This window comes from Brienomyrus brachyistius, chromosome 2 (genome assembly GCF_023856365.1).
Source record: "Brienomyrus brachyistius isolate T26 chromosome 2, BBRACH_0.4, whole genome shotgun sequence".
In the NCBI taxonomy this organism is placed as follows: Eukaryota; Metazoa; Chordata; class Actinopteri; order Osteoglossiformes; family Mormyridae; genus Brienomyrus; species Brienomyrus brachyistius.
In genome coordinates, this window is record NC_064534.1 from 39,960,181 (window position 1) to 39,973,500 (window position 13,320).

At 44.3% G+C, this 13,320-nt stretch overlaps 7 non-coding genes and 4 pseudogenes across 7 annotated transcripts; all 11 read left to right on the top strand.

Annotated features, from left to right (window-relative positions):
- Nucleotides 1-449: 449 nt before the first annotated feature.
- Nucleotides 450-568, top strand: LOC125731825 (5S ribosomal RNA; annotated as a pseudogene).
- A 1,074-nt stretch (nucleotides 569-1,642) lies between these two features.
- Nucleotides 1,643-1,761, top strand: LOC125731826 (5S ribosomal RNA; annotated as a pseudogene).
- Nucleotides 1,762-2,835: 1,074 nt separating this feature from the next.
- On the top strand, nucleotides 2,836-2,954 carry LOC125737180 (5S ribosomal RNA). The gene has a single exon (XR_007396446.1). It is a non-coding gene; the product is annotated as a 5S ribosomal RNA (ribosomal RNA).
- A 1,077-nt stretch (nucleotides 2,955-4,031) lies between these two features.
- On the top strand, nucleotides 4,032-4,150 carry LOC125730945 (5S ribosomal RNA). Its single transcript, XR_007391238.1, has one exon. It is a non-coding gene; the product is annotated as a 5S ribosomal RNA (ribosomal RNA).
- A 1,075-nt stretch (nucleotides 4,151-5,225) lies between these two features.
- LOC125731802 (5S ribosomal RNA) lies at nucleotides 5,226-5,344 on the top strand (annotated as a pseudogene).
- Nucleotides 5,345-6,418: 1,074 nt separating this feature from the next.
- LOC125731827 (5S ribosomal RNA) lies at nucleotides 6,419-6,537 on the top strand (annotated as a pseudogene).
- A 1,074-nt stretch (nucleotides 6,538-7,611) lies between these two features.
- On the top strand, nucleotides 7,612-7,730 carry LOC125737182 (5S ribosomal RNA). The gene has a single exon (XR_007396448.1). It is a non-coding gene; the product is annotated as a 5S ribosomal RNA (ribosomal RNA).
- A 1,078-nt stretch (nucleotides 7,731-8,808) lies between these two features.
- On the top strand, nucleotides 8,809-8,927 carry LOC125734791 (5S ribosomal RNA). The gene has a single exon (XR_007394094.1). It is a non-coding gene; the product is annotated as a 5S ribosomal RNA (ribosomal RNA).
- Nucleotides 8,928-10,006: 1,079 nt separating this feature from the next.
- Nucleotides 10,007-10,125, top strand: LOC125732663 (5S ribosomal RNA). The gene has a single exon (XR_007392036.1). It is a non-coding gene; the product is annotated as a 5S ribosomal RNA (ribosomal RNA).
- Nucleotides 10,126-11,209: 1,084 nt separating this feature from the next.
- LOC125733697 (5S ribosomal RNA) lies at nucleotides 11,210-11,328 on the top strand. Its single transcript, XR_007393034.1, has one exon. It is a non-coding gene; the product is annotated as a 5S ribosomal RNA (ribosomal RNA).
- Nucleotides 11,329-12,420: 1,092 nt separating this feature from the next.
- On the top strand, nucleotides 12,421-12,539 carry LOC125736859 (5S ribosomal RNA). The gene has a single exon (XR_007396127.1). It is a non-coding gene; the product is annotated as a 5S ribosomal RNA (ribosomal RNA).
- The last annotated feature ends 781 nt before the right edge of the window (nucleotides 12,540-13,320 follow it).

A 13,320-nucleotide genomic window follows, 5' to 3' on the forward strand; every position in this document is an offset into this window, starting at 1 on the left:
CTTGTTGGCGTGTGTAGCTCCCAGTGTTCTGACAGCGTGACATTTTGGGGAAGCATGTGATTCAACAGCTACCAGTGGGCTTCGTGCGGCAGAGATTTTGTGGCTGTTAGCGGAGTTGATAACAGAAGGTCATTAAGAGAAGCCTGCATGCGGTAGGCAAAGGAGTAATGTTTGCCGGCGTGGGACGTGCGGCGATTAACCTGTGCGGTAGTGAAAAGGACTTAAAGAGAAGGAAGTGTGCGGATGCGGAAAGAATGGAATAATTGTGGTAGGCTGCCGGCTGAGTAGTTTGGTGAATGTTTGGTGTGGGTGCGGCGCTGCCGATTGGATGGTGGTGCTGCAGTGTGAGTCAGATAAAAAAAAAAAAAAACAGGAGTAGGATCCAATGGGACTAACTGGCATGTATAGAGGCGTGTAATGCAAAAGGGCTGTTTTTGGTAGTGTCTCTTGCTTATGGCCATACCACCCAGAACACGCCTGGTCTCGTCTGATCTCGGAAGCCAAGCAGGGTAGGGTCTGGTTAGTACTTGGATGGGAGACTGCCTGGGAATACCACGTGCTGTAAGCTTTTCTCACTTTTACTTTATACAGGGGGCGCTCCACTTCACGATTAATTTAAATCTATCACTCCCCTTCCATTTTACTATTTTATATATATATATTTTTTCTCTCATTCATAAAGGCAGCCTTTACACACCGTTTTACTCTAAATACTGCCTGGTAATTCTAGGTGCTGTAAGCTGTTCGTGCCTTTATTCCACCAGGGCGCGATCTTCTGACAAACTTGAAGACTGTCACTCCACATTCACGTTTTACAACTTATTGTTAATAATAAAGAGACAGCTTTTTACACACAGTTTTAAACAAAGTACTGATATAATTCCTCTTAAACTCACTGCTTTGTTTTCTATGCAAAAACCACTTCGCCACAGAATATTCGATATTATTGGCATATTATCTGCTCTTCTCCTCCTTTCAAAACTTGCTAAAAGCTGTATTTAAAAGAGCAGGTTGGCCGGGGTAATTCACACCCTTCAATGCCAGATTAATGTTTAGGTTAGTGGGAATCACAGAGGAATTAGGGATGGAAACTTCTTTGCTGATGGTAGAAGCGGTCTGGTGAATTTTTAGAGAGAAGAGGCCGTCGATGTTTGAATGTAGAAAATTGTTCTGGCTGCAGCCTGCAGTATGGACTTGTTGGTGTGTGTAGCTCCCAGTGTTCTGACAGCGCGACGTTTTGGGGAAGCATGTGATTCAGCAGCTACCAGTGGGCTTCGTGCGGCGGAGATTTTGTGGCTGTTAGCGGAGTTGATAACAGAGGGTCGTTAAGAGAAGCCTGCATGCAGTAGGCAAAGGAGTAATGTTTGCCGGCGGGGGACGTGCGGCGATTAACCTGTGCGGTAGTGAAAAGGAGTTAAAAAGAAGGAAGTGTGCGGATGCGGAAAGAATGGAATAATTGTGGTAGGCTGCCGGCTGAGTAGTTTGGTGAATGTTTGGTGTGGGTCCGGCGCTGCCGATTGGATGGTGGTGCTGCAGTGTGAGTCAGATAAAAAAAAAAAAAAACAGGAGTAGGATCCAATGGGACTAACTGGCATGTATAGAGGCGTGTAATGCAAAAGGGCTGTTTTTGGTAGTGTCTCTTGCTTATGGCCATACCACCCAGAACACGCCTGGTCTCGTCTGATCTCGGAAGCCAAGCAGGGTAGGGTCTGGTTAGTACTTGGATGGGAGACTGCCTGGGAATACCACGTGCTGTAAGCTTTTCTCACTTTTACTTTATACAGGGGGCGCTCCACTTCACGATTAATTTAAATCTATCACTCCCCTTCCATTTTACTATTTTATATATATATATTTTTTCTCTCATTCATAAAGGCAGCCTTTACACACCGTTTTACTCTAAATACTGCCAGGTAATTCTAGGTGCTGTAAGCTGTTCGTGCCTTTATTCCACCAGGGCGCGATCTTCTGACAAACTTGAAGACTGTCACTCCACATTCACGTTTTACAACTTATTGTTAATAATAAAGAGACAGCTTTTTACACACAGTTTTAAACAAAGTACTGATATAATTCCTCTAAAACTCACTGCTTTGTTTTCTATGCAAAAACCACTTCGCCACAGAATATTCGATATTATTGGCATATTATCTGCTCTTCTCCTCCTTTCAAAACTTGCTAAAAGCTGTATTTAAAAGAGCAGGTTGGCCGGGGTAATTCACACCCTTCAATGCCAGATTAATGTTTAGGTTAGTGGGAATCACAGAGGAATTAGGGATGGAAACTTCTTTGCTGATGGTAGAAGCGGTCTGGTGAATTTTTAGAGAGAAGAGGCCGTCGATGTTTCAATGTAGAAAATTGTTCTGGCTGCAGCCTGCAGTATGGACTTGTTGGCGTGTGTAGCTCCCAGTGTTCTGACAGCGTGACGTTTTGGGGAAGCATGTGATTCAACAGCTACCAGTGGGCTTCGTGCGGCAGAGATTTTGTGGCTGTTAGCGGAGTTGATAACAGAAGGTCATTAAGAGAAGCCTGCATGCGGTAGGCAAAGGAGTAATGTTTGCCGGCGGGGGACGTGCGGCGATTAACCTGTGCGGTAGTGAAAAGGACTTAAAGAGAAGGAAGTGTGCGGATGCGGAAAGAATGGAATAATTGTGGTAGGCTGCCGGCTGAGTAGTTTGGTGAATGTTTGGTGTGGGTGCGGCGCTGCCGATTGGATGGTGGTGCTGCAGTGTGAGTCAGATAAAAAAAAAAAAAAACAGGAGTAGGATCCAATGGGACTAACTGGCATGTATAGAGGCGTGTAATGCAAAAGGGCTGTTTTTGGTAGTGTCTCTTGCTTATGGCCATACCACCCAGAACACGCCTGGTCTCGTCTGATCTCGGAAGCCAAGCAGGGTAGGGTCTGGTTAGTACTTGGATGGGAGACCTCCTGGGAATACCAGGTGCTGTAAGCTTTTCTCACTTTTACTTTATACAGGGGGCGCTCCACTTCACGATTAATTTAAATCTATCACTCCCCTTCCATTTTACTATTTTATATATATATATATTTTTCTCTCATTCATAAAGGCAGCTTTTACACACCATTTTACTTTAAATACTTCCTGGTAATTCTAGGTGCTGTAAGCTGTTCGGGCCTTTATTCCACCAGGGCGCGATCTTCTCACAAACTTGAAGACTGTCACTCCCCATTCACGTTTTACAACTTATTGTTAATGATAAAGAGACAGCTTTTTACACACAGTTTTAAACAAAGTACTGATATTATTCCTCTTCAACTGACCGCTTTGTTTTCTATGCAAAAACCACTTCGCCACAGAAGACTCGATATTATTGGCATAGCAAGTTCTGCTCTTCTCCTTTCAAAACTTGCTAAAAGCTGTATTTAAAAGAACAGATTGGCCGGGGTAATTCACACCCTTCAATGCCAGCTTAATGTTTAGGTTAGTGGGAATCACAGAGGAATTAGGGATGGAAACTTCTTTGCTGGTGGTAGAAGCGGTCTTGTGAATTTTTAGAGAGAAGAGGCCGTCGATGTTTGAATGTAGAAAATTGTTCTGGCTGCAGCCTGCAGTATGGACTTGTTGGTGTGTGTAGCTCCCAGTGTTCTGACAGCGCGACGTTTTGGGGAAGCATGTGATTCAGCAGCTACCAGTGGGCTTCGTGCGGCGGAGATTTTGTGGCTGTTAGCGGAGTTGATAACAGAGGGTCGTTAAGAGAAGCCTGCATGCAGTAGGCAAAGGAGTAATGTTTGCCGGCGGGGGACGTGCGGCGATTAACCTGTGCGGTAGTGAAAAGGAGTTAAAAAGAAGGAAGTGTGCGGATGCGGAAAGAATGGAATAATTGTGGTAGGCTGCCGGCTGAGTAGTTTGGTGAATGTTTGGTGTGGGTCCGGCGCTGCCGATTGGATGGTGGGGCTGCAGTGTGAGTCAGATAAAAAAAAAAAAAAAACCAGGAGTAGGATCCAATGGGACTAACTGGCATGTATAGACGCGTGTAATGCAAAAGGGCTGTTTTTGGTAGCATCTCTCGCTTACGGCCATACCACCCTGAACACGCCCGATCTCATCCGATCTCGGAAGCCAAGCAGGGTAGGGTCTGGTTAGTACTTGGATGGGAGACCTCCTGGGAATACCAGGTGCTGTAAGCTTTTCTCACTTTTACTTTATACAGGGGGCGCTCCACTTCACGATTAATTTAAATCTATCACTCCCCTTCCATTTTACTATTTTATATATATATATATTTTTCTCTCATTCATAAAGGCAGCTTTTACACACCATTTTACTTTAAATACTTCCTGGTAATTCTAGGTGCTGTAAGCTGTTCGGGCCTTTATTCCACCAGGGCGCGATCTTCTCACAAACTTGAAGACTGTCACTCCCCATTCACGTTTTACAACTTATTGTTAATGATAAAGAGACAGCTTTTTACACACAGTTTTAAACAAAGTACTGATATAATTCCTCTTAAACTCACTGCTTTGTTTTCTATGCAAAAACCACTTCGCCACAGAATATTCGATATTATTGGCATATTATCTGCTCTTCTCCTCCTTTCAAAACTTGCTAAAAGCTGTATTTAAAAGAGCAGGTTGGCTGGGGTAATTCACACCCTTCAATGCCAGATTAATGTTTAGGTTAGTGGGAATCACAGAGGAATTAGGGATGGAAACTTCTTTGCTGATGGTAGAAGCGGTCTGGTGAATTTTTAGAGAGAAGAGGCCGTCGATGTTTCAATGTAGAAAATTGTTCTGGCTGCAGCCTGCAGTATGGACTTGTTGGCGTGTGTAGCTCCCAGTGTTCTGACAGCGTGACATTTTGGGGAAGCATGTGATTCAACAGCTACCAGTGGGCTTCGTGCGGCAGAGATTTTGTGGCTGTTAGCGGAGTTGATAACAGAAGGTCATTAAGAGAAGCCTGCATGCGGTAGGCAAAGGAGTAATGTTTGCCGGCGTGGGACGTGCGGCGATTAACCTGTGCGGTAGTGAAAAGGACTTAAAGAGAAGGAAGTGTGCGGATGCGGAAAGAATGGAATAATTGTGGTAGGCTGCCGGCTGAGTAGTTTGGTGAATGTTTGGTGTGGGTGCGGCGCTGCCGATTGGATGGTGGTGCTGCAGTGTGAGTCAGATAAAAAAAAAAAAAAACAGGAGTAGGATCCAATGGGACTAACTGGCATGTATAGAGGCGTGTAATGCAAAAGGGCTGTTTTTGGTAGTGTCTCTTGCTTATGGCCATACCACCCAGAACACGCCTGGTCTCGTCTGATCTCGGAAGCCAAGCAGGGTAGGGTCTGGTTAGTACTTGGATGGGAGACTGCCTGGGAATACCACGTGCTGTAAGCCTTTCTCACTTTTACTTTATACAGGGGGCGCTCCACTTCACGATTAATTTAAATCTATCACTCCCCTTCCATTTTACTATTTTATATATATATATTTTTTCTCTCATTCATAAAGGCAGCCTTTACACACCGTTTTACTCTAAATACTGCCTGGTAATTCTAGGTGCTGTAAGCTGTTCGTGCCTTTATTCCACCAGGGCGCGATCTTCTGACAAACTTGAAGACTGTCACTCCACATTCACGTTTTACAACTTATTGTTAATAATAAAGAGACAGTTTTTTACACACAGTTTTAAACAAAGTACTGATATAATTCCTCTTAAACTCACTGCTTTGTTTTCTATGCAAAAACCACTTCGCCACAGAATATTCGATATTATTGGCATATTATCTGCTCTTCTCCTCCTTTCAAAACTTGCTAAAAGCTGTATTTAAAAGAGCAGGTTGGCCGGGGTAATTCACACCCTTCAATGCCAGATTAATGTTTAGGTTAGTGGGAATCACAGAGGAATTAGGGATGGAAACTTCTTTGCTGATGGTAGAAGCGGTCTGGTGAATTTTTAGAGAGAAGAGGCCGTCGATGTTTGAATGTAGAAAATTGTTCTGGCTGCAGCCTGCAGTATGGACTTGTTGGTGTGTGTAGCTCCCAGTGTTCTGACAGCGCGACGTTTTGGGGAAGCATGTGATTCAGCAGCTACCAGTGGGCTTCGTGCGGCGGAGATTTTGTGGCTGTTAGCGGAGTTGATAACAGAGGGTCGTTAAGAGAAGCCTGCATGCAGTAGGCAAAGGAGTAATGTTTGCCGGCGGGGGACGTGCGGCGATTAACCTGTGCGGTAGTGAAAAGGAGTTAAAAAGAAGGAAGTGTGCGGATGCGGAAAGAATGGAATAATTGTGGTAGGCTGCCGGCTGAGTAGTTTGGTGAATGTTTGGTGTGGGTCCGGCGCTGCCGATTGGATGGTGGTGCTGCAGTGTGAGTCAGATAAAAAAAAAAAAAAACAGGAGTAGGATCCAATGGGACTAACTGGCATGTATAGAGGCGTGTAATGCAAAAGGGCTGTTTTTGGTAGTGTCTCTTGCTTATGGCCATACCACCCAGAACACGCCTGGTCTCGTCTGATCTCGGAAGCCAAGCAGGGTAGGGTCTGGTTAGTACTTGGATGGGAGACTGCCTGGGAATACCACGTGCTGTAAGCTTTTCTCACTTTTACTTTATACAGGGGGCGCTCCACTTCACGATTAATTTAAATCTATCACTCCCCTTCCATTTTACTATTTTATATATATATATTTTTTCTCTCATTCATAAAGGCAGCCTTTACACACCGTTTTACTCTAAATACTGCCAGGTAATTCTAGGTGCTGTAAGCTGTTCGTGCCTTTATTCCACCAGGGCGCGATCTTCTGACAAACTTGAAGACTGTCACTCCACATTCACGTTTTACAACTTATTGTTAATAATAAAGAGACAGCTTTTTACACACAGTTTTAAACAAAGTACTGATATAATTCCTCTAAAACTCACTGCTTTGTTTTCTATGCAAAAACCACTTCGCCACAGAATATTCGATATTATTGGCATATTATCTGCTCTTCTCCTCCTTTCAAAACTTGCTAAAAGCTGTATTTAAAAGAGCAGGTTGGCCGGGGTAATTCACACCCTTCAATGCCAGATTAATGTTTAGGTTAGTGGGAATCACAGAGGAATTAGGGATGGAAACTTCTTTGCTGATGGTAGAAGCGGTCTGGTGAATTTTTAGAGAGAAGAGGCCGTCGATGTTTCAATGTAGAAAATTGTTCTGGCTGCAGCCTGCAGTATGGACTTGTTGGCGTGTGTAGCTCCCAGTGTTCTGACAGCGTGACGTTTTGGGGAAGCATGTGATTCAACAGCTACCAGTGGGCTTCGTGCGGCAGAGATTTTGTGGCTGTTAGCGGAGTTGATAACAGAAGGTCATTAAGAGAAGCCTGCATGCGGTAGGCAAAGGAGTAATGTTTGCCGGCGGGGGACGTGCGGCGATTAACCTGTGCGGTAGTGAAAAGGACTTAAAGAGAAGGAAGTGTGCGGATGCGGAAAGAATGGAATAATTGTGGTAGGCTGCCGGCTGAGTAGTTTGGTGAATGTTTGGTGTGGGTGCGGCGCTGCCGATTGGATGGTGGTGCTGCAGTGTGAGTCAGATAAAAAAAAAAAAAAACAGGAGTAGGATCCAATGGGACTAACTGGCATGTATAGAGGCGTGTAATGCAAAAGGGCTGTTTTTGGTAGTGTCTCTTGCTTATGGCCATACCACCCAGAACACGCCTGGTCTCGTCTGATCTCGGAAGCCAAGCAGGGTAGGGTCTGGTTAGTACTTGGATGGGAGACCTCCTGGGAATACCAGGTGCTGTAAGCTTTTCTCACTTTTACTTTATACAGGGGGCGCTCCACTTCACGATTAATTTAAATCTATCACTCCCCTTCCATTTTACTATTTTATATATATATATATTTTTCTCTCATTCATAAAGGCAGCTTTTACACACCATTTTACTTTAAATACTTCCTGGTAATTCTAGGTGCTGTAAGCTGTTCGGGCCTTTATTCCACCAGGGCGCGATCTTCTCACAAACTTGAAGACTGTCACTCCCCATTCACGTTTTACAACTTATTGTTAATGATAAAGAGACAGCTTTTTACACACAGTTTTAAACAAAGTACTGATATTATTCCTCTTCAACTGACCGCTTTGTTTTCTATGCAAAAACCACTTCGCCACAGAAGACTCGATATTATTGGCATAGCAAGTTCTGCTCTTCTCCTTTCAAAACTTGCTAAAAGCTGTATTTAAAAGAACAGATTGGCCGGGGTAATTCACACCCTTCAATGCCAGCTTAATGTTTAGGTTAGTGGGAATCACAGAGGAATTAGGGATGGAAACTTCTTTGCTGGTGGTAGAAGCGGTCTTGTGAATTTTTAGAGAGAAGAGGCCGTCGATGTTTGAATGTAGAAAATTGTTCTGGCTGCAGCCTGCAGTATGGACTTGTTGGTGTGTGTAGCTCCCAGTGTTCTGACAGCGCGACGTTTTGGGGAAGCATGTGATTCAGCAGCTACCAGTGGGCTTCGTGCGGCGGAGATTTTGTGGCTGTTAGCGGAGTTGATAACAGAGGGTCGTTAAGAGAAGCCTGCATGCAGTAGGCAAAGGAGTAATGTTTGCCGGCGGGGGACGTGCGGCGATTAACCTGTGCGGTAGTGAAAAGGAGTTAAAAAGAAGGAAGTGTGCGGATGCGGAAAGAATGGAATAATTGTGGTAGGCTGCCGGCTGAGTAGTTTGGTGAATGTTTGGTGTGGGTCCGGCGCTGCCGATTGGATGGTGGGGCTGCAGTGTGAGTCAGATAAAAAAAAAAAAAAAAACCAGGAGTAGGATCCAATGGGACTAATTGGCATGTATAGACGCGTGTAATGCAAAAGGGCTGTTTTTGGTAGCATCTCTCGCTTACGGCCATACCACCCTGAACACGCCCGATCTCGTCTGATCTCGGAAGCCAAGCAGTGTAGGGTCTGGTTAGTACTTGGATGGGAGACCTCCTGGGAATACCAGGTGCTGTAAGCTTTTCTCACTTTTACTTTATACAGGGGGCGCTCCACTTCACGATTAATTTAAATCTATCACTCCCCTTCCATTTTACTATTTTATATATATATATATATTTTTCTCTCATTCATAAAGGCAGCTTTTAGAAACCGTTTTACTCTAAATACTTCCTGGTAATTCTAGGTGCTGTAAGCTGTTCGTGCCTTTATTCCACCAGGGCGCGATCTTCTCACAAACTTGAAGACTGTCACTCCCCATTCACGTTTTACAACTTATTGTTAATGATAAAGAGACAGCTTTTTACACACAGTTTTAAACAAAGTACTGATATTATTCCTCTTCAACCGACCGCTTTGTTTTCTATGCAAAAACCACTTCGCCACAGAAGACTCGATATTATTGGCATAGCAAGTTCTGCTCTTCTCCTTTTAAAACTTGCTAAAAGCTGTATTTAAAAGAACAGATTGGCCGGGGTAATTCACACCCTTCAATGCCAGCTTAATGTTTAGGTTAGTGGGAATCACAGAGGAATTAGGGATGGAAACTTCTTTGCTGGTGGTAGAAGCGGTCTGGTGAATTTTTAGAGAGAAGAGGCCGTCGATGTTTGAATGTAGAAAATTGTTTTGGCTGCAGCCTGCAGTATGGACTTGTTGGTGTGTGTAGCTCCCAGTGTTCTGACAGCGCGACGTTTTGGGGAAGCATGTGATTCAGCAGCTACCAGTGGGCTTCGTGCGGCGGAGATTTTGTGGCTGTTAGCGGAGTTGATAACAGAGGGTCGTTAAGAGAAGCCTGCATGCAGTAGGCAAAGGAGTAATGTTTGCCGGCGGGGGACGTGCGGCGATTAACCTGTGCGGTAGTGAAAAGGAGTTAAAAAGAAGGAAGTGTGCGGATGCGGAAAGAATGGAATAATTGTGGTAGGCTGCCGGCTGAGTAGTTTGGTGAATGTTTGGTGTGGGTCCGGCGCTGCCGATTGGATGGTGGTGCTGCAGTGTGAGTCAGATAAAAAAAAAAAAAAAACCAGGAGTAGGATCCAATGGGACTAACTGGCATGTATAGACGCGTGTAATGCAAAAGGGCTGTTTTTGGTCGCGTCTCTCGCTTATGGCCATACCACCCTGAACACGCCCGATCTCATCCGATCTCGGAAGCCAAGCAGGGTAGGGTCTGGTTAGTACTTGGATGGGAGACCTCCTGGGAATACCAGGTGCTGTAAGCTTTTCTCACTTTTACTTTATACAGGGGGCGCTCCACTTCACGATAAATTTAAATCTATCACTCCCCTTCCATTTTACTATTTTATATATATATATATATTTTTTTTTCTCTCATTCATAAAGGCAGCTTTTAGAAACCGTTTTACTCTAAATACTTCCTGGTAATTCTAGGTGCTGTAAGCTGTTCGTGCCTTTATTCCACCAGGGCGCGATCTTCTCACAAACTTGAAGACTGTCACTCCCCATTCACGTTTTACAACTTATTGTTAATGATAAAGAGACAGCTTTTTACACACAGTTTTAAACAAAGTACTGATATTATTCCTCTTCAACTGACCGCTTTGTTTTCTATGCAAAAACCACTTCGCCACAGAAGACTCGATATTATTGGCATAGCAAGTTCTGCTCTTCTCCTTTCAAAACTTGCTAAAAGCTGTATTTAAAAGAACAGATTGGCCGGGGTAATTCATACCCTTCAATGCCAGCTTAATGTTTAGGTTAGTGGGAATCACAGAGGAATTAGGGATGGAAACTTCTTTGCTGGTGGTAGAAGCGGTCTGGTGAATTTTTAGAGAGAAGAGGCCGTCGATGTTTGAATGTAGAAAATTGTTCTGGCTGCAGCCTGCAGTATGGACTTGTTGGTGTGTGTAGCTCCCGTTGTTCTGACAGCGCGACGTTTTGGGGAAGCATGTGATTCAGCAGCTACCAGTGGGCTTCGTGCAGCGGAGATTTTGTGGCTGTTAGCGGAGTTGATAACAGAGGGTCGTTAAGAGAAGCCTGCATGCAGTAGGCAAAGGAGTAATGTTTGCCGGCGGGGGACGTGCAGCGATTAACCTGTGCAGTAGTGAAAAGGAGTTAAAAAGAAGGAAGTGTGCGGATGCGGAAAGAATGGAATAATTGTGGTAGGCTGCCGGCTGAGTAGTTTGGTGAATGTTTGGTGTGGGTCCGGCGCTGCCGATTGGATGGTGGTGCTGCAGTGTGAGTCAGATAAAAAAAAAAAAAAAAAACAGGAGTAGGATCCAATGGGACTAACTGGCATGTATAGACGCGTGTAATGCAAAAGGGCTGTTTTTGGTCACGTCTCTCGCTTATGGCCATACCACCCTGAACACGCCCGATCTCATCCGATCTCGGAAGCCAAGCAGGGTAGGGTTTGGTTAGTACTTGGATGGGAGACCTCCTGGGAATACCAGGTGCTGTAAGCTTTTCTCACTTTTACTTTATACAGGGGGCGCTCCACTTCACGATTAATTTAAATCTATCACTCCCCTTCCATTTTACTATTTTATATATATATATATATATATATATATATATTTTTCTCTCATTCATAAAGGCAGCTTTTACACACCATTTTACTTTAAATACTTCCTGGTAATTCTAGGTGCTGTAAGCTGTCCGTGCCTTTATTCCACCAGGGCGCGATCTTCTCACAAACTTGAAGACTGTCACTCCCCATTCACGTTTTACAACTTATTGTTAATGATAAAGAGACAGCTTTTTACACACAGTTTTAAACAAAGTACTGATATTATTCCTCTTCAACTGACCGCTTTGTTTTCTATGCAAAAACCACTTCGCCACAGAAGACTCGATATTATTGGCATAGCAAGTTCTGCTCTTCTCCTTTCAAAACTTGCTAAAAGCTGTATTTAAAAGAACAGATTGGCCGGGGTGATTCACACCCTTCAATGCCAGCTTAATGTTTAGGTTAGTGGGAATCACAGAGGAATTAGGGATGGAAACTTCTTTGCTGGTGGTAGAAGCGGTCTGGTGAATTTTTAGAGAGAAGAGGCCGTCGATGTTTGAATGTAGAAAATAGTTCTGGCTGCAGCCTGCAGTATGGACTTGTTGGTGTGTGTAGCTCCCAGTGTTCTGACAGTGCGACGTTTTGGGGAAGCATGTGATTCAACAGCTACCAGTGGGCTTCGTGCGGCAGAGATTTTGTGGCTGTTAGCGGAGTTGATAACAGAGGGTCGTTAAGAGAAGCCTGCATGCAGTAGGCAAAGGAGTAATCTTTGCCGGCGGGGGACGTGCAGCGATTAACCTGTGCAGTAGTGAAAAGGAGTTAAAAAGAAGGAAGTGTGCGGATGCGGAAAGAATGGAATAATTGTGGTAGGCTGCCGGCTGAGTAGTTTGGTGAATGTTTGGTGTGGGTCCGGCGCTGCCGATTGGATGGTGGGGCTGCAGTGTGAGTCAGATAAAAAAAAAAAAAAAAAAGGAGTAGGATCCAATGGGACTAACTGGCATGTATAGACGCGTGTAATGCAAAAGGGCTGTTTTTGGTCGCATCTCTCGCTTATGGCCATACCACCCTGAACACGCCCAATCTGATCCGATCTCGGAAGCCAAGCAGGGTAGGGTCTGGTTAGTACTTGGATGGGAGACCTCCTGGGAATACCAGGTGCTGTAAGCTTTTCTCACTTTTGCTTTATACAGGGGGCGCTCCACTTCACGATTAATTTAAATCTATCACTCCCCTTCCATTTTACTATTTTATATATATATATATATATATATTTCTCTCATTCATAAAGGCAGCTTTTACACACCGTTTTACTCCAAATACTTCCTGGTAATTCTAGGTGCTGTAAGCTGTTCGTGCCTTTATTCCACCAGGGCGCGATCTTCTCACAAACTTGAAGACTGTCACTCCCCATTCACGTTTTACAACTTATTGTTAATGATAAAGAGACAGCTTTTTACACACAGTTTTAAAGAAAGTACTGATATTATTCCTCTTCAACTGACCGCTTTGTTTTCTATGCAAAAACCACTTCGCCACAGAAGACTCGATATTATTGGCATAGCAAGTTCTGCTCTTCACCTTTCAAAACTTGCTAAAAGCTGTATTTAAAAGAACAGATTGGCCGGGGTAATTCACACCCTTCAATGCCAGCTTAATGTTTAGGTTAGTGGGAATCACAGAGGAATTAGGGATGGAAACTTCTTTGCTGGTGGTAGAAGCGGTCTGGTGAATTTTTAGAGAGAAGAGGCCGTCGATGTTTGAATGTAGAAAATAGTTCTGGCTGCAGCCTGCAGTATGGACTTGTTGGTGTGTGTAGCTCCCAGTGTTCTGACAGCGCGACGTTTTGGGGAAGCATGTGATTCAGCAGCTACCAGTGGGCTTCGTGCGGCGGAGATTTTGTGGCTGTTAGCGGAGTTGATAACAGAGGGTCGTTAAGAGAAGCCTGCAT